We start from the raw sequence: 27,977 nt of genomic DNA, 5'->3' as shown, positions 1-27,977 counted from the left end.
CACAAGGGCAAAAGTCTTGAAGGGTTCTGGCTTTTTTGGGAACATTCAGAGCCTTATAGTTCTAAAAATATAGAATTACTTAGTACATTGTATTTGTACAAAGTATATAATATTGTAGTGTACAGGAATATTATTGTATTCCTGTATACTATAGTGTTGTATAGGATGTGTTATTACATATGACACCTACTGCTTCTTTATAACACACATTTCAAACAACAACTATCTTAGAGCAAGGAGACAGACATTCTCTGTTTCAAATTTTTTGACATTTTCTCACATGCATAAAAAGTTAGTCTTTAGAGAAATACATCAAAACCAACTCTTTTCTGCAAACAATATTGGTTTTGTGAATCAGACATTTCTCATTAAACAGTGTTCATTAAAATAAAACTCTTAGCAAGTCACAATGCTAACCTAAAAATCCTTTCAGTTGTAATGCTTTATGAGGAATTTGGACACTGGATCTTCCATTATTTTTACTAAGAATAATGGCAGGCAATCTCTACAATGAATTCCATTTCAAAGTATGTTGATATAGACATGCAAGTTCAGTAACAACTTGAAACCAGACATTTAAGCAAGTGAATAATTTATGTTTGTGAACATGAAGAAGACTCAAAAAAAAAAAAAAAAAAAAAAAAGCCCACCAAAATTTTGAACCAAAAAAGCTTTTGAACATTTACTGCCTTTCCCACTTTGCCTTCCAGAGTAACACTGACCATCTCAGGTATGAGTTATGCACTAAGAATCATGGGGTCACAAAATCATAGAATTATGATGGAAAATACTTTTAAGATTATTGATTTTAATTGTTAACCTGGCACTGCCAAGTTCACCACCAAACCCTGTCCCTAAGGGCTGCATCTCCATGCCCTTTAAATACCTCCAGGGATGGTGCCTCAACCACTTAGCTCCCTGGGCAGCCTGTTCCAGTGCCTGACCATTGTTTCAGTTATTTTTTTTTTTTTCTAATATCCAATCTAAACCTCCTCTGGTGCAATTTGAGTCTGTTTTCTCTCATTGTATCACTTGTTGCTCAGGGGAAGCATGAGCATCCTCCTTTCAGGTATTTGTAGAGAGTGAGAAGGTTTCCCCTTAACCTCCTTTTCCTCAGGCTATCTACTCCCAGCTCCCTCAGCCACTCCTCATAAGACTTCTGCTCCAGACCCTTCATCAGTTTTGTTGCTTTTTTGGACCCAAGTTCAGACCTACAAAGATATCAGTTTTCCTGAGCTTTTGCTGCAATTTTAGTACAGGTAGCTGTATACTAAACAAAGGTATGAAGCTAGGTGAGAGCTCTATGAGTTCTATTTTAGAATTTAGCTCTCCAAATTCAATTTTGTACCCCTAAATCCTGCAAAGTCCTTTCTCTGTGACCAAAGAGCATTGCAGCATACCAGGGGAATTTGTCATCTAATTCTCGCAGCAAGCCTCCAAACCCACACTCCCACTTCCCTTCCATGGAAAAAAGGCTGTTGGATGAAGGATGGTACATGCCAGGATTTGATCCTGTAACAAAGACATGATATGACAGCAGAGTGGGAAAGTTCTCAGTGTGTGCACGTTTTGAATGCGTGTGAGCCTGAGGCTCAAACCCTGGAGACAGCCTTAAAGAGGGGTCACATCATGCCAGCTCTCAGGGGAAAAGCCTGTTTCCCAGTATTTTTATGTAGCAGCTGGTACGTTTGGGGCACTACTGTAAAATAAATAATAATCTTTCGTAAACTGAGGCTGACACCCTGCTCCAAGCTCAAACTATTAAGCACTTTGCTTTGCTTTTGCCTCAGAGGCAGAAATAAAGAGTGACATATCCCACATGGCTAAAATTCCTCAGCCTTTCTCTCTGTCACATAAACATTATTAAAAACATGTAAACTTGGGGGTTTTTTGCTGCTGTTGTTTTGGTATTCACATTGTTATTTTGTTTGTTTCCTTATTCTACTCCAACCCATTGTTTTCACTATTACCCATGCTACGAACAATAACCGATGAAGCAGCAAAAGCCCTGTGCAATTTTTTGGGGAGCAGCAGTAGTCCTGCCGTGTTGCCTGGATTTCAGCCCAGAGTACCAGTTCAGCATGCAAGGCTACCAAAACCAGGCTGCAGTAGCTCAGATAGCTGCCTCTCCCACCTAGAAAGACTGGGGAAACTCAGTTAAAAAGCACCGTGTGCAGGGAAATTCCTAGTGCAAGTCCCCTCCAGCAGGAGCTCAGAGCTGAGCTGAAAGCAGCACGTGGCTCCTGAGCATACTTTGCTCTTCCAGGACTTGTGCAGATGTATAGTACACAACTTTTGAAAGCACATACTTCTACAACTCTATAGCAAAGGTCACAACATCCATTTTATTCTGGAAATTAACATTTCAATTAAAAAAAATATTGTTCTTATTAATGTTGTTGCTACATCCAAATTTAAGCAGCAATAAAAAGACACCAGTTCCAAGTTCTAACTGCCTAAAGCATATCCCCAGAGACACTGAACAATCTTTAAAACTGTGACTTGGGCAGCCAGCTTTCTCCCAGTAATTATTTTCCATTATTTTACTCTGGGGTACGGCACATCAGCTTTCCAAAATCATTATCACACAAATACATTTTGCCATAAGCAGACAAGATCTTCACATTAAAATCTGCAGCCCATTTCATAGAAACATAAATATATTTACTGTAAAGTAACTTGCAAATCTTTGTTTTAAAAATTTCACAACCTTGAGAATGTTACTAATAAAATGCTCATGCTCATCGAAATATGATGGACTTAAAAGAAGGATAAAATTATTCAGACAATTTTTCTTATCCAGAGTGAGCAATACACTCTTTATTTCAGAAGGGTTTAAAAAAAGATATAAAGCACACAATAAAATTCAACATTTTAATTTAAATATTAAAATAAAGAAACAAATCTGCAAAAGAAAACATTCCCTTTCTCTTGTTCTCTGAAGTAAGAAGCATCCACAGTGATGATATAAGAACCTGCAGAAAAAGATACATTGATTAGATTAGATAAGCATGAACAGCAACAGAGATCAGACTCGAAACCAGCACGCGTATCAGCTATGGAGAGCTATTTTTATTATCTTTGATTTATACTCAGCAATGAGACTCAATTATGAGAAGCAGAAATATCAATTAAGTGGGAGAAAAGTTTTATTAATGGGACAATAATGTTTTTCTTGCTGCTTGAGTTGTCCGCTTGTTTCTAGCCAGACTAAAGCATCTTTGGATTTTACAGATAAATTAGGAGCTCTAAATTACTTTCCTCTGACAGTGAACTACACACTGTCAGAGGAATGTGAGTTCTCAGTTGCCATCCTGAATCACCCCTCGCAGTGAATTTGCAGCTCTCACCCCAGGGCAGCTCACCCAGGTCTGCTGCATCCGTACATGGGAACACCAAGCTGGAAACCCCACCAAGAATTGCAGCCATAAATTTATTCTAGCTATAAAGAATGGAGCATTGCAAGGTTTGGTTGGGTTTTTTCTGCTTTTTTTTCCCAGTTTTACATCTTAGACAGCTTACACTTCAACTCTCAAAACAGATTTATCTTAATAAAGGCTTGTATTACTATTATTCACCTGTCATTACATGGCATTAGACAATTCAGTAGTATAGCCCAACTTTCAGAGTGAAGAACATTCCCCTTTGCTTTCAAATGGGAATGGGAAGACAACATAAACAAAACATTTCATTAACATATAGAAATGCGGCTTTATTTATTAATAAAAAAAAATTGCCAAGACTGCCACCTACACTTAAGAAACTTTTTTATGAAAACTCACTGGCATGAGTAAAAAGAAAAAAAAATCTATGGGCATGAAACAGTCTTCAGTCACAGTTTGATTGCCAGGCGATTGACAAAATAATTTGTACCCGTCGATTTTCATGAAGGAAATTTTTACAATGGATTTGCCAAGCAGATTTTTAATTTTAATCAGTAATGAAAAAATGACAACATGGATCACAACAAGACATCAGCCGTTAAATGGGCTTTCGCGATTGCTGTCAGGACGACTCCATTAGACAGCCATACCTTTGTGGGCATCAATCACGCTCTTCAAACTCTTGTACATCTTCGAGATTTAATTAGACATTTAAGTTCTTTACTAGCAATTTGCAAAACTGTCACTTACTAAAAGTGCAAGACACCAAAAAAAAAAAAAAAATTTTAAGAAAAAAAAAAAAAATTTTAAGAGTGAGAGCGAGATTTCTTTTGAGCCCTGAGAGAGTGTTTATCTGATTCCTGGGAGCAGTCTGAAAGCCAGCAGCTCCCTTCGCCTGTGCCCATCGCCTTTGAAGGCTCCCGCGGACGGAGCCGGAGCGGGGCAGCGCCCGAGCCCGAGCGCCGGGCGCGCCGCGCCGCAGCCGGGGAGCGCTGCCCAGGGACGGCGGCTCCGCTCGCTCGATGCCGCTGGCGCTCAGGTGCGGCAGAAAACACCCCTCAGCCTTCCGGGAACTGCTGTGTCCGGCTGGGGAAAAGCCAGCGAATGCCTGAAATGGCGCCGTTTAGAAGCGTGTACAAAATCAGCCCCTCGTGCTGCTCACGGCGGAGGCGTCCTGCGGGACACTGAGCCTGCGGCTGCAGCCTGCCCAGCAAGACGTCCTTTCCCAAACTTCGGTGCCTCGGGGGAATTTTCATTACTGGGACGGGCTTTTCTGTTTGTTTAGAGATGCCAGGATATTTCTGAAACAAAAAGGGAACTTTTTTTGTGCTTTTTTAGTTTGTTAGGATGGGATCTTTGTCAGTATTTTGCCAAAGAGGTCTCCACAGATTTTGTGATGGAGAGTGATGGAGAAGTAAAAGCATCAGCTAAGAAAGTTTTAAGTTTTGGTAATTATCTTCTCCTTCAGATTCCCCAAAGCAAAAGCTGTACTCTCCTTTAAATGAACTTTGGCATACTACATAGCATTAGATCAATAAATATAAAAGGTGAATTGTGAAAATGCTGTTACTCATCAGTGAAAAATTTGCCCTAGGCAAAGATGTACAGTATGGAGTTATTTTCAGGCTAAAGTTGTTTTTTTGGTTTTTTGTTTTTTTAATGGGATTTTTTTTCCTCTTTGGTGGTGAAACGAGGGGGCAGGGAAGCTCAGTTTTCCTACAGATCCTCATCACAATGAGGGAGTGCATCAAACTTCAGCCATTTAGCACATAGAGCCTTTTATTAGTCACCGGTCTGAACTGATACAGGAACATTTTTGCATTTTGCAATTATGCCCTCACAAAGATTACCTGTTCTCACCTGCATAAACTCCTTGTTGCTTTACCAAGGGAGACAGATGACTCTGTGTCTTATTATTCGGGCAAAATTAGCTTCTTGCATTCCCAAGCAACCACAATCATTGTCATGGCAATTTTCATGACTCTCCTGGGTAAATATAGTACCCGTTCACATCAGTGAGAGGGTGAGCTGTGGCAGGGTGACAAGATGGAGGCAGTCATATATTTAGGAGCATTAGTCTGGTGAATGAGGAGTCAGCCCTGCACAGAGGAGGGCAGCCAGGGCAGAGCCACTGCTGGCTGAGCTTCAGCCCTTCACCCTGGTCTTCGTGTGCTGGGGCTGCAGAGAGCAGCAGTGAATGCAGGCTGGTGTGAGACTCTCTCTGTCCCCCCTCCCCAAGCTTCATGAAGCACTCCTGCATCTGCAGCATCGCTGGGAACACCAGCAGCAGCAGAGGCAGGGTGACAGGCATCAGGAAAATCAAAGGAGACATCTGAGCTCAGGGGGAGGAAGTCAGGGAGTTTCTCAAAGTGCTCAAAGGGACATGCCGCCCACACCAGTCATCCTGGCCATAGGAGCAGCAAGCAAAGAGAGCAGGGAGGAGAAAAACAAGTCATCTATCCCCCAGAAAATTAACTGGAAAGAAGGTGCCAGGAGATTCTGCTTTGCACAGCCTTACCTTGCAGCTGGCACAAGCACATGCCTGGTAAGCAGGTACACATGGCAAATCAAGGAAAACCAAGAGTATGTTTACCTGCAGTAACTTTGCAGTTTTGTGGTGCCCACCAGTTCTTCATGGTACTATTATCAAATCCCTTTGATTAATCATCGGTACCTCAGGACTTCTGAGCTGGAGAACACAGAGGTGGCATTTGCATCATGGACCTGCATTTGCACTGGCACGCATTCAACCAGACCCACCACAGAAATAATCAGCAACATAGCAACAGAACACTATAGCACTTTTCATAGTCCATGAGCTTCCAAACTTCATAGCTAATTAACCTCTACATTGCAGCTATGAGTCAGGTGTCTGGTAATAGTATCGATAAAAATGACTTTTCGAAAGAGATGCTGAGACTAACAAGAAACCTGATGCCAGAGACCAGTGCTTAAGTGCTAAACCCCAAAGTTTGCCTCCATCTCACTGTCAGTATTATAAACTACCTTAAGAAGATGCAGGCTTTGTAAATAAATATGTGCATGCATATGTGTACATATAAAGTCTTTTTCTCCCCCTTTTTAGACATACTTGCACAACGCTCACATATGTATTGTAAAATGCAGCATTCTTCACATTAAAACTTTGCTTGCTTCAAAAGCAGGGTCCTGTTTCAAAGGCTTTTTCCATTTTGGGGAGACAGGACTGAGAGGACAAGGAGTGGAAAGGTGTGTGGCCTGGTGTGAGCAGCCAGAGGAGTGCTGCCCTGGGGCACGGCACAGCCATGGCCCTGCTGCCCATCTGCACTGGCCTGTGCTGAAAGCACACACTGCCAATGAATCAAGAATCACTTCCCAGCAGCAGCACTGGGATAATTAAACCACCCTAAGCCCTAATGCCTTCCAGCATTGCTACTTCAGGAGTGTGCTTGCTCCTCTCCCAGCACATTGCAGGCCCCTGCACAGTGTTTTGCTGACTAATATACCTTATGGTGGAAAAGACCAATGAGGTCACCTAGTCCATCCTTCCCCTTGGCAGTACCTTACATTTCCTTATTCAAGTGCTGCTTAAAAAAGGCTTCCACTGACTCCATGGGTGGTTCACCTCTGTAAGGCTTAGACAAAGTCCATGGAATTTGGCCAGTAAAGCATGTTGATAAAAGGGTGCAGACAGCAAAGCCTTTCTCTTTGATGCCAGGCCAACAGGTTGCAATGCAGAGGCCCCAGGAGCACACCATGAATTAACCATTTATCACTGGCCAGAGGCTTTGGAGAAGGGCTCCCACCTGCCACAACCATCCTGCTTCTGGCCCCACCTCAGCCCCACGAGCCGCACAGGCAGTGAGCCGAGAGCCAGGGCAGCCTCCCCACCTTCCCAAAGTGATGAGCTGCCCAAGGCCCCTTCTTCCAGCATGCAGAATTCACTTCCAGCATGCAGTTTACTTTTGGCTCTTCAGAACCGTGCATTCTGTCTTACCCTGCAGCATGAGGCAGAAATCTCTTTCAATGCCCCATCTGAATGTATAAATTCCCCTCTATTTACAGCCTGTCCTTCCAGCTTTGGAGACCTCAACATTTCGTATTTCTTCAATGTCCTACAGCAGATTAGTCCAGCCAGCAATGGGGGAGACCTGAAGGAAGAAAAGGGAATACCCTTTGCCAAAGATGCCCTTAAAACTTCACGATGTTGCATATAATCAAACTAAGAATCACTAATATCATTATACAAAAATATTTGTGGCTTTCCTAAAGGAAAGAAGAGTATGTTAACCTGGGGCCTAGGATAAAAGCTTGGTTTGTAAATTTCTCTCCTGGTTAGATATTTTTAGTTTATTGCAAGAAATCAGCTTGATCCAAAAGTAAGCTACTGAAATAAAAAACTGTCAGTCTGACCAAAAAAAAAAATTATATCTTTTTTCCAGAGTATCTGACACAAAATTCACTGAAAATAACAGAATTTTTTTCCACTGGTTTGGGAGGACTTCATTCATGCAAACCTTATCTCCTTGAAACAGTTAAGACTGATATTTTTACAGTTTTTATGCTAATTTTTGGTTCTTCTAAAATCAGGTTTGTAACTGGTGATTTAGTAACATTCTAGTCCTTGCTGTGCATTTTTCCATTTGCTTTACTAATGTGACAAAAATCTCATCCTTGGACTCTAGCAATTTTTAATAAATCTACATTAGCAGATGAGTTTTTTACTTCTGAGTAATAGATGTAAACTTAATATTAAAATATAAAAGGACTGTATGTAGGCCAATGTTTAGCCTCCACTAGATCAAGAAAAAGTAAAGTAATTCAATAAGTCTAAAATTTGCAGTTTGACATCAAGCCACACCGTAGGTTGCGATTTTTAACTTCTATACATGAAGTGGATTAAGGTGGCTCTAAATGCATTATTTTCTCAGCACATCTACAGATTAGACTTATTTCAGTGGAAGTCATGATCACATGAATGTTAATCCTGTGTAAACTGTTCCAAGACAAACCTTGTTTCATTTTGGATATTGGTGATAAGCTCAGCAGAGATGAGCTGAAATTTTATATTGGATGTATTGACGTATTCGGTTTTGTTAGTTAATTCAGCCTGTGAGAGAATGAGCAATAGTCACCCAACAGAATCCCACATCTCTAGATTAAAGTTACTTTTACAGTCAGTTAAGGCTGTCTGATTACTACCAGCTAATTTCTAATGAGGTTGGGCTGTAATTTGCAGGTTTGCCTCAAGTCCAACTTCCTCCATCCTCAAAGCCAAGTGTTACATCAAATAAACCTCAAAATTCCCACTTAATTTTGACTTCCACTTAACTCCTTGACTATCTGCCACTGCTCACGCCCATTCCCACAGCTATTATTTATACAAACACACAGACATACTTGCACTTCAGTAGTAGCATAAAGATCTTGTGCTGAAAAGGGTCTTTTTTGATGTAGAAAGGCTGCAGCAGAATTCATCCTCTCCCATAGGCTCTCCTGAAGTTACCATTCCTGTGAACCTCAAACCAGAAGAAAAAAAAGTAGAAATAATAACTTTGAAAAGGAATCCTTGAGGACTCTGCTAGAATTGCTAAAACTCCATGGCTTTGTATTCAGGAAAACTCACATTATTAGGTTTCCTGAAGCCTCTGACAATATGGGCAAAATATAGGTCCAGATCCTTGGCAGATGTTGAACAGCAGGGTTATGCTGATTTTCTAAGCCTCATCTGGCCCATTATGATTTCTGTGCAACTTTTTTTACATGTAAGTACCATTCATATCCAGGAGCATTCGGCATGTTTTCTTTTCTATATTCTTTTTTGCTGGTTATCTGACTCGCTACCAAAACAAATAAACTAAAATAACCCTACACACATGTCTATTGTATTGTATCCACAAAGGATTCTGTTATTACATATGCAGAAGCGGAACTTCTAGAAAATAAAACACGAAACAGTTTGAGTCTCTAAGGCCAATTACAACTACTCTGATTTAAAAGGATTATAGAGAAGCAGGCTCTGTGCAATAATTTCCAGTCTAATTACAATTTACAAAGAATCTTCATTGTTGTCAAAAATATTTAATGTGCCTTGGCATTTAGCAAATAATCTAATTCATTGGTTGTTTTTTTTTTTTGGTCACACAACATGATCGCACACAATTCTCCAAGCTGTTTACAGTGAGCAAAATTATCCTTGCAGCTAGATGGCTAGATCCTTCTGAATTGGTAATCAAACATGATTGTGATTGCACTGAATTTTTAGTGCTGTCACAAGTGTATACTTACTAATCTCATGATGAGAATAGCTGCAAAATCCTAAGCTTTATGAATAAAATTCACCATAAGAGCGAGAGAGAGAGAGAGAGAATGACCAGTCTTTAGTAGGATTATTTGCTGTCTAATAGAGGTCAGAACCCCAATACAGTTTAACAATATAACAGGCATACACCTAAATGGATATGTCAGTTTTTACAGTATTAAATTATTTAGCAGTAATTACCCCAGCATGCGGATACTATAAATGTAGGTCTTATAAGTGTGAGAAAATAGTCTGCTTTGTTCATTCAAATTGATGGTTTGGAGGCCAGCTATAAAAGTACCAATGGTTGCCAGCATTCAATGTGGTGTGCAAGGAAGTGGATAGAGACTTTCCCTGATGAAGGAAATTTTAAAATAAAGCTAATTGCAAAGGTATGTAAAAAATAGGAAGTGGGGAGCTCTGTCTATTCATGGGACTGAAAAAGTGAAGTACCACAATGGGATTGAAGAGACATTCCTCTTGTCAGCCAGACTCCTAATTTTGGCTCCAGAAGAGCCCATGCTGAGTAACAATCCATTCAATACTGGCTTTTCTGCTGAGGTTTCCAATACAGATGAGAGTTATTAAGATGAGTTTTAGAGGTAATAGGTTTGACAGGTTCGTAGAAAATAAAAATGCCATCTACTGTTATGTAATGTTCAACCTTGATTCAGAGACTAACAAAGAGAAGCTCCACTGACCAGATGCCAGCACTAAGCCATCCATATTTCAAAGAATACACATGATGCAAGATTTGTATTTGCAGCAAGGTCCTTTGGATTCTTCATCAAACTCTAAAAGATAGAGGAGCTTCCTTCAGTATCTTCATGCTGGCATTTTAATTAATTAAATATAAGTCTGAATTACACAGTTATTAAAGAGGCATCTGCCTTATTTACTTTGACACTAGAGCTTCACCTTGAAGAATATGGGATGTACTTTGTCTTAACAAGACAAGCATTTTATGAGTTATTTCTCTTAAAAAGACAAACAGTGATATAATGTGAATTCAGCTGATTCAACAAGATCCTGTACATTTAAGTAATAGTGATAGTATTTCAACATTCATCTCTACTAACAGCAGAGCTAACAGCATTTAGGAAGAATTTCAAAATTCACATTGCTCAGCAATTATTCCAGGTTGTCATCAGATTCAGGAAAACAGTACTACATGATTTTATACTCAACAATGTTCACTAACATGAATCAGTCTTGTTATACGCTGTGATAAATTCCAGGTGTGAGAGCTAGCATTTCTATCCTTTGAAATATGAGGGGAAAAGTAGCAATATTCTTTATTCAACTATCTGTAGGCAAATGGATGAAATTAGATACTTCACAGCAGCCTCAGAAATAAAAAACCTCAGTTTGGTAGTTTTGTCATATCAGAGAAACTCTTATCTGACTTATTATCATGATACTTGCATATATCACAAAACTTCTGCAAACGAATTGTGCTGTGGATTCAAAATCATGCCAAAGAATCCTGTAACCCACACAGATCCAATCACTGGATGGAAATGGGGTACATTTACTCATTTTTAAAAAATAAATTATAAACACAAAACAGCAGGCATTTTGTTGTTATAACAATTTGGCATCTTCTGAGAAAATGTATTTGCTTACTACCTATACACCTTCAAGCTGTCAAGTAATTAGACAATCACTGCCCTCTCCTCATATTACAAAGCTGATTAAAGTGGCAGAGGCCAGATGCCCAGCTCACTCTTAGATTCTTTAATTAGAGGGTCTCCTGAACCTCCAAACCACTTGAATGGAAAAAAAGGAGCAATTAACACATTTCCTGGGCTTCCTTCGTCCATCTGTCACTGCACAGGTTAAAAAAAAAAAAAAAAAAAAAAAAAAAAAAGAGAGAGAGAGAGAAGAAAGAAAAGATGATAGTGGATCCAGAGTCCAGAAAACACTGGACTCTGAGTGTGCTCCTCCAGCCAGTCCATCAAAAACATCCCACCCTTCCCCTGCCAAAGATGAAAAGCCTCTAGATTTCCCAATATGCTAAATGCACAAAACATCATCTAAGGGAGAAAAATCATGTGGAAGCTACACAGACGGGCACAACATGTCTTTAATCACCCCCATTTCCATCAGGCAAGAAAGCCTCACAAAGCTCGGTTGGTTAGATGCAAGGGCTTGACATGTGAGGGCATCCACTTCCCACCCCCATGCTGCCCCCCCAGCCATCCACAGTATCAAATGAGATCTGTTATCAGCCTTAGTTAGATCATAATGAAATAATTGAAGGACTCAGCTGAGGGTGACTGCAGTGTAGTGAGGTGAATTAATTTTCCTACCACAGCAGGGCATGTCAGATCTGGCCACGAGCAGGTCAAGCCATTATTTTTTGTGGGTGTGTGAAAGTGATTGACTGGATTTCTGCACTTTGGGAGGGTTTGTGGAAGAAAAACAAAGGTGCACCTCAGCCTTTAAGTGGCAGGCACAAAGGAAAGCAAAACAGTTCCTCAATTAACACAGAAAGAACATTTTCATTCAAGATATAAAAGAAACTTCATTCAACTTCAGGAATTTCATCCAGCATCTGTAAAATAGGCATTTCAATCCACTCCAGGGAAGATAATATTTATTTTTTTAGGGTTATAATAAGTTTATGGCTAAAATGTTAGCAATATGCAACTTCTAATGATCAATATCACAGCTCCCACTCTCGTAAATGGGGCCACTGCGCTGAAGATAAAACATTCAGCGTGACTCAGAGAGGTATTTTGGATCCAAGTGCTTTGAAACATTGTACTGAAGGCCAGACAGCACATTATGTGCTCAGTAAAGCTAAGCAAATGTCTATCATTTTTCCCCAGCTATTTAGGCTTACGGACAATTGTGATTTTCAAAATTTCCTGTGTTGTCATAGGCTAAAACAGAATTGCTGCTTTTGTGAATTTTGCTGAAAGCAAACTGCTTTATATATTTAAAAGAGCTACTCATTTTAATCAGAATTCACATAAAACCTAGAAAGGCAAGCTGCCTTGCAATTCTGATGTTTCTCTTAAGCAGAAAGTACCTGAAAGTGATATAAAATTTCCATGTTTTTCTCTGTATTTCCACTTCAAATTTTTAGATGGTGTTAGCTCAGTGTTTACATTCACTAGCAATAAAAAGTGAAGCTCTACTACAGTAATATAGTACTGTAAATCTTTACTAAATAATTTTTAGTGGATTTGTTTTATTTTTTTAAATCAGTAGTACTGAAAGTAAAAAACAGCTTGAGTTGTACATTGTGCTGTACAGTTTTTCCAAGAATGCTGTTGTGAAAAAATCGTCTTACTGAAGCCATCCTTGGAATCTGCTTTGATTCATAGAAATCCCCTGTCAATTTCCATTGTGGCCATGTAGAGGAAACACAATGTCTTGCCTCAAGAAATGGAAAATGCTTGTTGAAAAAGTTTGCCAGTTCTTGCAAACTCTTAGTGATCATTCAAAAGATGAGTAGTTGGAGTCCAGAGGAATCTCATACAGGAATTAAATTTGGTAATTGAACAGTAAAACAATATTTTAATGTAAAACACTCAAGGAGGAAGTGACTACTGAAAACGAAGATTCAGATCAGATAACTGCACTACAAATCATCTGTTTTACCCTCATTTTCTTCTGGAGTCTAGAGCTAATCAGGAACAGGGTGCTAGTTACCTCCTGTGTTTGGATTAAGGGGAAAGGCACATTTTAAGAGGTGACTTTGCTAATTCCTTTCTGTTTCACTTTTTTTTCCATAGCATTTAGATAAGAAGATGAAGGAAGGGAGAACTACTCAGATTTCTCTTCTAAGAAATAAATGAGGTGAGAAAAAAAAAAATCTGCAAACGTCTATATAAACCCCAAGCTGTGCTTTCTTAATTACAGAAGAGGCTGAAACACCCCTAAAATACCCTCAGCAATTATTCAACTATCTTTCTTTTTAGCAACTTTCCAGGTCCAGTCACCTCAGGGGCTCCAGTGCAACCTCCTGACAAACTGAGTGAGAATAAAGTGATTACTTAGCATCAAGAGAATACAAAACCTAATACTACTGCACCTCAGCTGAAAAAAAAAAATTAAAAATACATTCCTCATGAGATACTAATACTAGCTTATACCAATATCTGGACTGCAGCAGGAGGCCCTAAAATCTCTTCTTCAAAGAAAAGGAAGATCTTGCCACATTTTTATTCCTCAGGCATGAAATCTTCATCACTAGAGACAGCATATATTAACAGCTCATGAGAAATTTTATGTCAAACCACTCTAAGGAAGTATTCTTTCTCTGTAGTGTCTTTATTTTCTGATTGTTTTATGTATATGTATCTACATATACATCAGTATGTGTGCATGCATATATGTATTTCTCTCCTATGTCTCCTTGCTGATGAGCCTATTGCTCTGTCTCAGTAAGCCCTGAGCTGTTACTCCCAGTCCCTCAAACACAGGAACCACTCTGCTGCTGAGTACAGTTTGGGAACAGAAGAAACCATCAAAATCTAGCTGCAGCCCTGATAGAGCTCCATGGAAGATTTTGTAGACAGCTGTGGTAGCCAAGGGACAGGAAAGAAAGGTAAGGAGGCAGCCTTTTCTTGAGTGGGGAGGAATGAAACAGTGCCAGCAGATGCCCATATTAAAGTATTTTCTGGGCCTTATGCATCAAATTTTCCCCAGGAAGCCCAAAACCACCTGAGGAAGCAGAAATTGGCCTTTTATTCATTCATTGTCCTGTCTTAAATATCTGTTTCAAACTATGTTCCTCTGCTCAGTTTCTTGCTGCCTCCTGTCCATGCTGTCCATGAGATGGAAACCTCCTCTACCTCTGCAATCCGCTGACAAAGCACATACAAAAAAGCTGTTCTTCAGGGTACACACCTGTGCTTATCACACCACCTTTTCCCCTCCCTCCTCCCTCCCACTGCCATCCTGTGATGTCTCACACACAGAATTTTGTTGGCCTGAGACTGTAAGCCCCTCCAGGCAGAGACCTTGTTTTTTTGGTGTGTTTGTATGGTGCTGCTCCTCTCCCTGGAGTTCAGTCCTTCATTGCTCTTCCATTTCTTTAGCAATGCAGAGCTTTCCTCCCTCCCTGACACAAAATCCTACTTCAAAAATGCATTCAAACTGTTGTGGGTCTTGAATCTCCAGTAGGAGCAAGGCAGAGTGTTCTATAAATGGCATGAGCGTTGATTGGTAATACCATGTGTTAATTGGCAATATCTGCCTTCAGCAGGCTCCGCAATGTGTTATATCATATTGACTAGTTACATACCCATGATAGTAGGTATTAACTGTTTGCAAGATAAATGTGTGCTCCTCTGAGGGAAGCATGTGAATTCAGTAGTTTTGTTTAATTAGCCTTTATGGCCTGTCAAAAGCTGGAAAGTGAAGAGAGCATCCATCGAATGTGACATGCTGTCAAAACCAGGCAAAGCAAGTATTGTCTCCCCCACTGTATAGTTCTTTCAGAAACATCCCCTTGAGATAATCATCTTAGCAGTATCAAACTCTTGGCAACCCTGACCCGATCCAGAGCTCACAAAAGGCAAAAGGAGTCTTCCCTAGCCTTCATTGATTTTCAAGTGCATCGCTGTTGCTCTTTTGAACTTAGGAGTTAGACAGGACCCAGTTCCTTCAGAACTGGCCCAGCTGAGTAATGAGTGACAGAATTCAACAGTATTCTCTAGGCTATGGGGTGTTTGTTTGTTTGTTTGTTTGTTGCCAAACCAGAGGGGTCTTTCCCTGGCCATGGAGGCATTTTCTGTACCCATATTCTGTACCCACAATCTGCCATCCAGCACCACTTTTCTTTGCACTCCAGACCCTTGGTACTGCCCCTGCCACCCCAGCCCCGCTCACTGCTGCTCCAATGGGCTTTGCTCAGCAACTGCAAACCCAATATCCCGTCCCTTGTGTGCTACCAAGGAAATCCCCCTGCCTACATGCTCAGGTCTGACCTGACATGTGCTCTCTGAAATCCCTCCATTGTATCTTCTGTTTAAAGAGGCTCAGTTGTTTTTTTCTTCAGAGATGGCAAACCCACTGATTTTAATGAGATCTATTATTATCTTCGGATCAAAGGCTCACTTGATGGCAGCTATTTGCACCTTTCACCATAACAGTAATTTAAAGGTGACCACAGGCATCTTCTGTTTACTCCTCAACAGTACCTCATCTCTTTTCCTCTCAGATTGGAGAGGTCTGTGGGCACATACCTGACCAAGAATGAACCTGGTGTGTGTCTTCACTGACAACAAAGGTGTACGAGGGGAAAAAGGGAATCTCAGTGTTATAATCCACACTATTTCCTGACAAATTCAGATGGAATAAATGCTTTAGTTTTTATCCTTTTGTAGGCATCCCTGTAATCTTTTCACTTACACAGCTGACTTCACCTAGATGGCATCCAATAAAAACTAGAGCATCCAGTTCACCACAGTGGTATAGGAATACATCTCTCACACATTTCTTACCTTGTCTAAACCCCTGTTACTGAGAGGAATTATTGTTTTCACTGGGCTGGTCTATTCTACTTCAGGAAAATCAGCTTCATCCTTTCTTCTCTCATTCCATACACATTCCTGATGCAGCTGTTTTAACCTGTGGATTTATGAGAAAATAGAACTTTATTCTAACAGCCAAACTGTTAATTTGGGCTATTGCTGAGACAAAAGATGGGCCAGAAGCTGAGTCATTTTAATAAACAGCCAAATTTTACTCTATACAGGACTGAGATTATAATCAGTTGATTACATCTGAGAGTGATATCTAATTTATAATAGTGGTATCACAGACTAGATTTTTCAGGCTGTCCAGTTGATGCACAGGAGGATGCCAGGTCTCTGGCATGTCATTTTTCAGAATGGGTTCCTGATAAGCAGTGCTGTAGGTTACAAGCCATTAAACATAGTAACACCTTCTTCTATCTTCCTGATATCTACTAAGCCAGGTGCAGAGGCACGTGGCTGAACCTAACATACTTTGCAAAGTACTAACATTGCATATTGCCATCATTTATTACAGGACTACAAAAGATGAAATAAGGAAAATGAAACACTTGCATGATCTCCAAGAGCAATGGTTTCATTTGGTCTGTTTGCATGACCTATAAAGAAATTCCACGTAACTATTCTTGTCAATCATGTTCAAATGGCTCAGCCCTGCCCTTTCTGTGTCACTCTTCCTTCTTTCCATTGTGCTCACAATCACTGCTGCCACCCTATTAAAGCAAAACATTCCACCACAAATTGTTAATTTCTGCAGTTATACACACACTCTCTTTTTTTTATTTCATAAAACTACCGTGTATCTCGTTTATTTTTTATAATCGGTTCCAATTAAATATCACTAATTCAGTCTTAACATCTCATTTTTTACTTAACTTCAAAGGCACTGAAGCAACTTATACACAAAATTAATTATGTCTATTATCATTCAAAGAAATCCACTTAATTCTGTCAAGCCTGGCAAATGATATAAAAATGTTGGTTTGATAATATTAACATCAACAACTTAAACTGTATTTAAACTGGGAAAGAAGAAAATAGAAATAATTAATTGCTCATCACAAATCTGCCCAATATGGAATGCCATGTGCTTCTGCTTGTCTAATAAATTAGTTTGCTTTCTCTGCACTATTTTTTGTGAGGTATGTAAGTAGTTAAAGGCACATATTAAGAAATGAACAGTCAGGTTAGCAAGGAAAGTGACTAAAAGTTAATAAAACCAAAGCTAAAATACTGAAGAAGATATAGAAGGTTTGAAATGTTGTCCTATGTGAGCAGGGCTAGAAAGTGTTCACCTTTTCCCTTCTATTCTTCTGTTTGTATCCTTGTCCCTGATGTGAGAAAACTTACGATGAAAAATAAAACAACAAAGGAGAGGAACTGGGACAATCACATCGATTCATGTGTTAAAATCTCTGAAGGGAAGGACAAAACCCAGGCAATCTCAGGTTTCCAATGTTCCAAACACTGTGGTGAGTTTACTAGGCTCTGCATGGGCAGCAGGTATGTCTGAGCACACTGGTCATTTTACATCACACCAGAGCCAAAGCAGAGGGGAGCAGCTCTCAGCAGCCAGCACTCCTGCTTGCTCCAGCCCACCCAGAGCCCTGGCAGCCAAAGGGTGCCACACATGCCTGCACGGGTGAGTGTCACAGCAATCTAAACAGACAGACCAGAAATGAATTTCACCACCAGAGATTAGCCAGCAAATTAAACTCAATCTCCCTGTCGGAAAAGCACAGCAATGGAAAGTGCCTTCACCACACTCCTGAGAGCTGCTCCTGCCCACAGTGCCTCTCCAACAGCAGCTTCCTCAGCCCCAGTGAACCCAGAGACAGGGGGTGTCAGATGTTATGGCCAAGCAGAAGCCTGGAGGAGACAATGCACTGCCAGTGTAGCCACTAGAGAAGGGATAAAAACTCACTGAAAGGCATGGCCTGCAAAAGCCTCTCACAAAACAGAGAGCCAGATCCACCACAAATGAAGTTCATTACTCTGTTTACCCAGAGGGAGCAATATTGACTTATACAAAGAGATGGTCCAAAGTCCCACATTTATTCCCAGGCCACAGTCTCACTTAGGTGTTTATACTGCCCCTAAAATAAGCACTTCACAGTAAGTGTTTGCAGAGTGAGGCACTACTTACCTGTTTTCTGACACCAGAAAATTCCCCTCTTGATTTGCAGTCCACATTCTCACACATTTTTCTCACTTCATTTCTTAGGCCATGTTAACCAGGTGCATACCATGACCAGAGCTAGCTTCCAGGGCAATCTTTCTAAGTAAAACTTTGCAGTTTTGTGAGAACCAAAAAAAACCACACCAGAGTGAAGAGTGAAGGTATCAAAGCTGGGTATGGAAATGAAAATACAAACCACTGTAAATTATTTCAATACTTTTGCTAGAAGTACTGAGTGTAAGGAAGCCCAAGCACAGAAACTCCCAGGTCAGCTGTGGCCTCACAAACAGGCCAGGGTGTCTGGGAGCCCCAAAACCTGCTGCCTCAGAGGTGTTCCTGGCACTGGTAGTTGTAGGACAGTGTGGGGCCACATGAGGATCCCACCACCAGCAGGGATGAAGTCCAGGACCACCCCTACACAGACAGCCCAACGGGTGGACAGTAGCGAGGGAGCAATGAGGAGCCAAGCTGGTTTTGATGGAAATCTGCTTCCCTGTCCAGTTTTGAAATCATTTGGAAGATGTGTTAGAACAGGCCTGTTCTTTTGAAATGACTGGGTGCCAGCAAACAAGTGTGTTTTTAACAGAATAAATGTTTCAGCACAAAAGCTTTGACCAGATTCACAGAGGAGCACAGTCTGCTGAATGTCTTCCTCAACAGTCATCTATAGGATATGAGAGTCTGCTTTAGCCAGAAAAATAAAAGCCCAGTTTCTTGACTTATGGTTCCTCAGCTCACACCTTCTACTCCTATAGGTCAGCCTCCAGCATTTATACAAGATAATAACCCGTACAAGACCTCTGCTGATCTCAGAAATCCATCTACAAACATGATCCAAAGTTGAGAGAAGATGGCAGGAGATTTTTCCATAAGCCTCAGTATACAGGAAGACCTTAATGAAGAGCGTGGATGTTCCCAGACAGTTTTCACACATTCATGACTGCTTTTCCACCCACTGAAAGGACTGATTTTATCTTGTAATGCTTGAGTCCAACCATGACATGTACTGATTGGAAATCTCAATGCATGAAAGAGGAACATCTGCTAAACAGGAATACAGGATTCTGTCCTGACTCAATCCCTTCACTAAATTTCAGCATTGAAAAGGGGATATCATGCCTCCATTAATTGCCAGTACCGGATTCTCAAAGCAAAGGAATATTTGCTACTGACATAAAACTCCCAGAGGCATTTCCTAATGCCAAACTCACTTCCTTCCTGCAAGGCAGAAAAGGAAGGAGACATCTTGGAGGGTGTTTGAGGATATCATCTCCATTTGTCCCCAAACCTCAGTGGCAAAGATTTCCTTAGCAGCTGTTTCAAATCACAGCAGCAAAGCAACATCTAACTCACACAGGGAAAGGACATCCAGTAAATTCAAGAGTTAGTTTCCTACCAAGCGGATCCTGGAGTGGAAAAGAAATCAGTCTTCTGCATCTACAGTCCCTCTACAAGCCTCTCTATCTTCAGCAAGGAGAGCAAAACTTAGTAAAAATCACCTAGAGCAGTAGACATGCATAATTTAATAAACATTTGGAGGATGAGAGATTTAAGCTCTTGAACCAGCAGTGAAAGCAAGCTTGAAGTCAAAGCCTTTCTCCTTGGCAAATGTCCAACAAGTAGCTATTCCTGATTTGCACACACAAAGCATGTTTATATCTTTCATGCAAATTCCTATGCAAAAGAGGGGCTTCAGAGCAAAAATTACCCCTCGCCCCTGTTCCCCATCATCCCTGCTGGAGAGCACGCAGTATGCTTGAGAGATCTTGTCCAGACCCACTGGGAGGCTTTGACAAAAACCTTTTGCTAGCACATGGTCCTAAGTGGTATCAAAAATAGTAATTCAGCCATCTCTAAGCAAACAAAACAGAGACTGTAAGAGACAAGAGCCTGCCAAATCTGAAGTGATGCATGTAACATTTTTCTTTCAGGAAGAAGGGATGTTTTCCCTTTCATCTGTTTTCTGTTTGTTCATTTAGTTCCATTCATTTACAAGAGTCTCCTTTTAACTAAAGGGGGAAAAGTTGATGTTTATTTACATCCTCTCTGCATAATAAAGCCCTGGCCCTCACACACATATGTATAGTCCCACTTAAATCAATGGGATTACTTGCCTGAGAAAAGTTAAATAAGTAGGAAAGTCCTTGAAGGAGCAGGGCATAAAATACCTGCCCATTGAGATAAAATAATTACCTCTTATAATAACCCAAATAATCATATTCAGCAGTTGTCACCCTTTTTCCTCACTTAATCTATAAAGTTGTATTCCTATCTGTTGCTAAATCAACACAAAGTTATCAGTGAAGGAGGCAGCACCCAGTCTGATTTCCACACCGCCCAACATACAGCCCTTTGTTATAATCATCATAACAATATTAAATAAAAGATAAGGACCGCTGTCAAAAAGTTAATCATCAAAAGCTGGAAATCACATAGTGAATCTGTCAGTCTGAACTGGGCAGGGTCATGAAAATGAAAGGGAAAGAATGTGCAGTCCACAGATGATGCTTACATGCTAATAAAAACCAGCCAGGCAAAAACATATATGCACAAGGCTGAGCAATTTGTCACCCTGGGCTATCATGGCTGTTCCCCTGCCTATTGTAACAATGCCAGCATTCAAAATAGTCAGAAAGGAGCTTACAGGAGCTGAATGCCAGCACATGTGTTTTTCCAGCTGGAGCCGAGTCCTGGACCAGCTTCTGAATTCTAGTTTAAGTTTCTTACTCTCTCCCTCAAACAGGAAAAACACATAATGCAAAGACTGAAAGCCCTAAAATAAAAATGTTGAAGAGAAACTAATGCTGGAAAGAGTCCTAAAACCATAGCTGTGAATTTGGAAGTGTTAACCATCCCCCTGCTGCACACATACCTTCCCCTCCACAGAGCCTCCCGAGCTGTGCCTGTCCCTAATGCTGGGGACAGGGACTGCAGAGCCCCTGCACCCTCCCTGCCCTGCACCCACAGCCTGGCACACGCCTGGCCCTGCTGGGGCTCTGGGGCTGGGAAGGGCTTTCCAGGTATGCCTCAGCCTGGTGTTGAGACACTTTACCTCAGAAAAATCCTAATGCTCCGACGCTTTCAGTATATTGGTTGTGCAAATTGACAGAGCCGCCCTCTCAGCCCCTCGCCTTCTGCAGCAGGAATGGCTCAATGCGGCACAAGTGTGTGTTTAGGAAAAAAATTTAAAAGACAGTTTTCATCCCTCTCCAAAGTTTACAGCCATCTACTCCAAGCATAATCATTTCAAACTCTGCAGCACTTCACATTTGGTTAAAACCACTTCAGTTTAGAAGTGATTAGAGGTTGAAGATTTGCAGTTTAAAATTTAAATTAAACTGTTTAAAATTATTTGAACACTTCACACATTTAAAGCAAATAATTTTTTTTTTATATTTATTTATCTTTCCTTCCCAGTAGTTCTGGATTTTCAGCAGCAAACTGCAGAGCAGAAGCAGCTATTAAAGAATCAGGGAGGACCAGAAGTCAAATTTAGGTTTTCAAATCCTAGTCACTTATAAAGGACAAAGTTGTGAAAAGAACTATGTTACCACAACAGCAAGGACAGTAAAAATATCTTTAGAGACATCGAGATAAAATCATGGGAATGGATAATAATAGTGTGTGGTTTAAGTCTTGTGCTAAAATATTACTTCAAATCATTTGCCAAAATCCTTTACAGAAAGGCCTGAAGAGGCAAACAAGCCTACTATACTGTTTTATAATTTCCTTTCAATTTTCTAAGATTTCATACTTTAGTGACATATTAACTCTCGTCCAAAATAATCTGTCATTTTCTTTCTACCTGACGATACAGACAACTTCCCTAAACTTATCACTTCTACAATTTTATATGGCACAACATATTATCTGTATTTGACCTGAAACTAAACTGCATTTCCATAGAAATTAATCCTGAGTTCCTCCCAAGAAGCAGCAGTGTTTGTGCCAAATTGCAGCTCCCAATTCATAGCAAAAATGGCACAGTTCACCCGGGTGCGAACCCAAACGAAATGAGCCTTTGCACAGAGCACAGCCTGATGCTTTCAGTGTGGAAGCTCTGACAGAGAAAGCAAAAAAACAGAGCATTTTCTAGTGTGCATCACTACTAAAGCCAGTGCTGGAAGGGTGGCACCAGCCTTTGGACACATATTAACTGGAAGTGTAGGCTTCTGCTGTTTCTCCCTTTGGGGAAGGAGGTGGAAAAGAGGACAGGCCTCATATGCAATTCTTTTAATGCCCTTAAAGGTGCATTTATATATACTGATCACTGGTTTTCAACAGTGTTCCTCTGGCTCCCCAGATCTGTGCATAACTATAAATAATCTTTATAGTTAACAAAGGGTCATTTACAGTTAGATTTTTATGGTGCTTAAACTGCTTAATATTGTAAGTGATATAAAAAGTAAAGAAACATAAAACTAAGTGAAAATCTAACCCAAGATATACAGCATCATGTTTAACAAAACCATCAAAAGCAGTTTCATCCCTCTCTTACACATTCTTCCATCAGTAGCTAATAAACACCATTTCCTCATTAGGTTCCTTGACAGCTATATATGGATGAAAAAAAGTAGATACACAGGTTGGATTAGAATTCTGCATTTTTTCTTCATAGATGGAAATCTATGGCAAAAAACAAAAACAAAAAAAGGGGGGAGGCAAAAATAAAAGGAATAAAAGTTGGGTTTTTTCCAAGTACCCACAAGTAATACTCAACACTTGTACATTTGGTATTCAAATCTTTTATGATCTTTATATTAAAACTGCCTACTTGCCACATGCCTTTTTAAGCAGTACTAGTCTTTGACACACACACTGAAATCTACCCAGTGTGTTAAAGTTATTGAACTGTTGCGAGCTTCCTGACAACAGTGCTCTGCTAATGCCAGTTTTGATTCCACTGACATTAATCTTGGTAGGGCTGAGATGCTGTTAATACTCACTTCCTAAGCGAGGTAACCCCTTCAAAGGCTGACACACACCACCTCGCCTTGTTCATCAAATATATAATCTTACTAAATGCTGTAATCTTAAATCCCAACCTAGAGTAACTAGCAGTGCTTACATTATCATTTTTCTTTTAAAGTTCATCTAAAGGGAAAAAAAAATCTATTAAAGAATTTTAGATTTCAAAATCAAAACTTGGGACCACCACCTTCTCCATATACTGCACCAAACTTCTTATTAAGCTTTAATTTTAACACAATCTAAAATTATTTTTGCTTTTCTGCCAGTCCTCCCACGCTTCCATGCACACAACACACATGAATCTTCCAGAAGGTCCCATTGAATTTTTAAAGAGCTCTTTTTTTTCCCCATTTGACAACTTTACATCCTCAAATTAAAAGGGGTAATGTGGTTATAGCATGTGATGTAGAAGGAATTATAAAAATGGTTCTTCATTGCCAATGCTACTCAATGACAGCTCATTTTCTTGTGCCAATAGGAAGAACAAGATTAGAAGTGACTCTAATTCTTACCCGACTTCAGGCCGGTGAAAGTCAAGTTAAAGAAATAAGGCTCTCAGTCTCTGGAGGGCAAGGGTACCAGTCACTTATTTCTTATGAACACTTGCTGACATGTGCACTAAGCATAATAATAATAATTTTATTTATAAAGTGTTCCCCCACTGAACTGCTTGGGGCATTGTACAATATCATAAAAGCAATTTAAAATACATTTTAAAGCATAGGAAATAATGGACCACCCTCTAATTATAATAATTTTTATTTGGAAAATTATGACAAGAACACTGGCCTGATGTTAGAGACTCCCATCAGCGATGGCAGAGGAGAGCAAAAAGGAGAAAGAAGAAAAAAGAGGAGAGGAGAAGAGAAGAGAGGAGGGAGAGGAGGGGAGGAGAGGAGGAGAGGAAAAAAGAAAGATAAGGAAGAAAAAAAATATAGAAGAAGAGAAGAGAAGAGAAGAGAAGAGAAGAGAAGAGAAGAGAAGAGAAGAGAAGAGAAGAGAAGAGAAGAGAAGAGAAGAGAAGAGAAGAGAAGAGAAGAGAAGAGAAGAGAAGAGAAGAGAAGAGAAGAGAAGAGAAGAGAAGAGAAGAGAAGAGAAGGAGAAAGAGAGAAGAAGGATATGAGAGAGAGACAAAGAGAGAAAGAGGATAGGAGAAAGAAAGAAAGAAAGAAAGAAAGAAAGAAAGAAAGAAAGAAAGAAAGAAAGAAAGAAAGAAAGAAAGAAAGAAAGAAAGAAAGAAAGAAAGAAAGAAAGAAAGAAAGAAAGAAAGAAAGAAAGAAAGAAAGAAAGAAAGAAAGAAAGAAAGAAAGAAAGAAAGAAAGAAAGAAAGAAAGAATCTCTTCTGTTTTTGATTTACAAGTTTTAAGGCTCCTATAGCATCTGTGTTTAAAAAAAAATCACATCTTTCAAGTAGGTCTGTTTTCCTATGTATAATGAAAATCATAAGGGAATAATATGACTAACAAATTACAGTCAGGTAGTTAATTCTCAGCTCCTGTTAGCTGGCATTGATGCTTCAATTTTCCAGACTAGCTTGAATTACTCAATTTCCTAGCTTTCATTGTTGTAAGTGGTATTCCTTATAATAATGCAGGAGCAGTTGGGTATTTTTTTTTCCTCTGATGTATTTTATGTATGTAGAATTTTTAATTAATGTTTATTTAGGGATAAAAAGAAGAGTTTTTGTATCATGGGAATGGCCAAATTTATCACAAATGCTAATCTACTCGTGTCAGCAAAATTACCCTGGGGATACGTTTGGCTCTCTGTATCACACTATCATATATGATTCCAATAATGGGCATCTCCTGGGGAATAAGAGATAGAAACTAGAAGGAGAAGCAGGAAGTCCAGGGCAGGATGCTGGAACATGCTTTGACAGTGCCTGATACTGGACATCTCCTCCCTGTGCTGGAGTGGATTGGCAGTAACCCTGGTGCACCAGAGCACCACCCCAGCCAAGGGCCCCAGCCAGACCCCGAGGCTGTGGCACTGCTCTTGATCCAGGGCTCTGGGTACAGCTGGGCAGAAATGGGGATTTGTTTTCTCCAGAAGACCAACTGTGAATATTCCCACTGTGATTATCACACATGTAGAATGATTCTGTAAAGCATGTTCAGAACTGCTGGAAATTTTATCTAAGTGGGACTGGGAAGGTCAGATAGGTTGTGCCTTGCGAGGCACAATCAGAGCATAGATCAGATTCCTAATTAGGACTCTATCAATTATTTTGAAAGGATGGATATGCTTAACAAGAAACTTAGCTGAGTGTCTTTGTACACTCTACATTACCTATGCTATCAGTATTTTTGCACCTACACTTAAAGAACAGAAAGAACTAGAATTTAAGCTGACTGCTGCAGTGAAATACAATTAAAAATATTTCCATAAATACATTAGCAACAAAAGGGGGCTAAGGGAAACCTCAATCCTTTACTAGATGTGAGGGGAAATATAGTGACAAATGATGAGGGAAAGGATGAGTTACTTAATGCCTTCTTTTCCTCAGTCTTTAATAGTGAGATAAGTTGTTCTCCCAGTAATCAGCCCCCTGAGCTGACAGGGATGGGGAGCAGAAAAAGAAAACATAATCCAAGAGGAACTGGTCAGCAACCTGCTACACCACTTAGACACAAACAAGTTTATGGTGTTGGATAAGGTCCACCAAAGGCTACTGCAGGAGCTGACTTCCCCACAGCATTGTCTTGGGCAACGTGGCTTTCCACATTGTGCACGGGTCTGCTCTTCCCTGGGTAGAAAGCTGGCTGGATGGCCAGGCCCAGAAAGTGGCAGTGACTGGATTTACATCAACTGGAGACCGTGTTCCCCAGGAATCAGTGTTGGGCCCAGTCCCATTTAATATCTTTATCAATGATCTGGATGAGGAGATCAAGGGCACCTTCAGTCAGTTTTCAGATGACACCAGGTTGGGTAGGAGTGTTGCTCTCCTGGAAGGCAGGAAGGCCCTGCAGAGGGATCTGGACAGGTGGAATCAATGGTGTGAGGTTAAACAAGGCCAAGTTCTGGGCCCTGCACTTATGTCATAACCTCCCCCTGCGTGCAACAGGCTGGGGACAGAGTAGCTGGAAAGTGACCCAGTGGAAAAGGACCTGGAGGTGCTGATGGCAGTGGCTGAACATGTGCCAGCTGTGCCCAGGTGGCCAAAAAGGCCAATGGCATCCTGGCCTGTGTCAGCAACAGTGTGGCCAGCAGGACCAGGGCAGGGATTGTCCCCCTGTACTCAGCACTGGTGAGGCCACACCTCAAATGCTGTGTTCAGTTCTGGGCCTGTGAGCACGAGGACATTGAGGGGCTGCAGTGTGTCCAGGGAAGGGCAATGGAGCTGATGGAGTGTCTGGAGCACAGCTCTGATGAGGACTGGCTGGAACTGAAGAAAAGGAGGCTCAGGGGGGACCTTATCATTCTCTGAAAGGAGGGTGCAGCCAGGTGGGGGGGTCAGTCTTCCCTCTGAGGTAAAAAGCAATAGAACAAGAGGAAATGGTCTCAAGTTACTCCAGCATACTTTAGGGACAAAGTTTAATGGTGGACTTACCAGTGCTGGTTTAACAGTTGGGCTCAATGATCTTCAGGCTATTTTCCAACCTAAACAATAATATGATTTTCAAGAAAAACTCTTCGTAGATGAATTTTCTTAGAAGTGGCTGAATAACTCCTCAAATTTTCTCCCAAAACTTCAACAATAGTGTCAAGAAACACATTTAGTCTGTCTGTACACTCCCAAGAGAAAGGATTACGGCTTTACTTATATTTTGGATGAGCCCAAGCAACTCTTTGTACTTAAAAAATAAAAACACATTCAAATAGCATTGGCTGGCCTCTCACTCTCAAATGTGCAGATATGATCAATAGGTAGTCAGTCCTCCTCAGAAACAGAATTTAAATTATTATAACCAACTCACCACTTGATTTTTAAAGCCTTTTTCTGTGTCATTTGCACCTTTTCACTGGGTAGAATTACTTTGGTCTTTAAATTATATTTTCCTCATTGAATTTCCATGTTGCATGCTCCTTTGCATGTTTCATTGCTCAGCATTATCATTCATTAATGTTTCAGCTGCCTTCTTTTGTCTGCTGCCCTTCTCCTGTTAACATCAAGTTTCTTTGCTAGTCAAATAAGTTATCCCACTCTTTTTATAAAGCCTTGGTTATGGCTTTTAAAAAATAAAAGCAAGAGGATACAAAATCTTCAAATGGCTTATTAGAATTCAGTATGACTGGCAAGTGTCATTTAAAAAAGAGATACTGCACCTTTAATAAATTTAATCCACGTCTGATTACAGAGGAAGAAAGCTCTTTTTTAATCTTACAGGGCTGGAATATTGCAATAACTGTTCCATCTGATTTTAAAAATAAGATTTGCTAAAGGTCAACGTATCTCCTGGCCACATATGCAGCAACATTGAAATTTCCTTGGCCAGGGAATAAAAAGATTCTATCATTAAAAATAAAAGCGCAAGGACATCTTGCAAGCCCATAGGGTTTTTAGAAAGAGAAGGAGACATTTCGTTATCAACTAGCAATCATAAGATTTTTAAGCAATATCTCTAATCTGCTTCTCTTCCCCCCACCCCCGCTCCCCACAACCCCCCTTTCCTTTTCACATCAAGGTCTTTTTATCTTCCAATTTTGCATCTAAAGATGAGGTGAAT

At 40.3% G+C, this 27,977-nt stretch overlaps 1 long non-coding RNA gene across 3 annotated transcripts; it reads right to left on the bottom strand.

The window, feature by feature from the left end:
• Window positions 1-2,789: 2,789 nt before the first annotated feature.
• On the bottom strand, window positions 2,790-26,509 carry LOC135302661 (uncharacterized). 3 transcript variants are annotated; one of them, XR_010364233.1, is made up of 7 exons: window positions 26,207-26,509; window positions 16,125-16,251; window positions 8,763-8,881; window positions 7,360-7,513; window positions 5,977-6,072; window positions 5,244-5,411; window positions 2,790-2,975 (listed from the first exon to the last, which is right to left on the bottom strand). It is a non-coding gene; the product is annotated as an uncharacterized LOC135302661 (long non-coding RNA). The 3 variants fall into 3 exon arrangements; XR_010364231.1 differs by lacking the exon at window positions 2,790-2,975 and adding an exon at window positions 4,180-4,684 and having other exon boundaries at window positions 26,207-26,508; XR_010364232.1 differs by lacking the exons at window positions 2,790-2,975; window positions 26,207-26,509 and adding exons at window positions 4,180-4,684; window positions 18,304-19,043.
• Between the last annotated feature and the right edge of the window lie 1,468 nt (window positions 26,510-27,977).

The sequence above is a fragment of the Passer domesticus genome, chromosome 6 (assembly GCF_036417665.1).
Source record: "Passer domesticus isolate bPasDom1 chromosome 6, bPasDom1.hap1, whole genome shotgun sequence".
In the NCBI taxonomy this organism is placed as follows: domain Eukaryota; kingdom Metazoa; phylum Chordata; class Aves; order Passeriformes; family Passeridae; genus Passer; species Passer domesticus.
The sequence above is the reverse complement of the archived record's forward strand: the minus strand, read 5'-3'. Positions and strand labels throughout refer to the sequence as shown.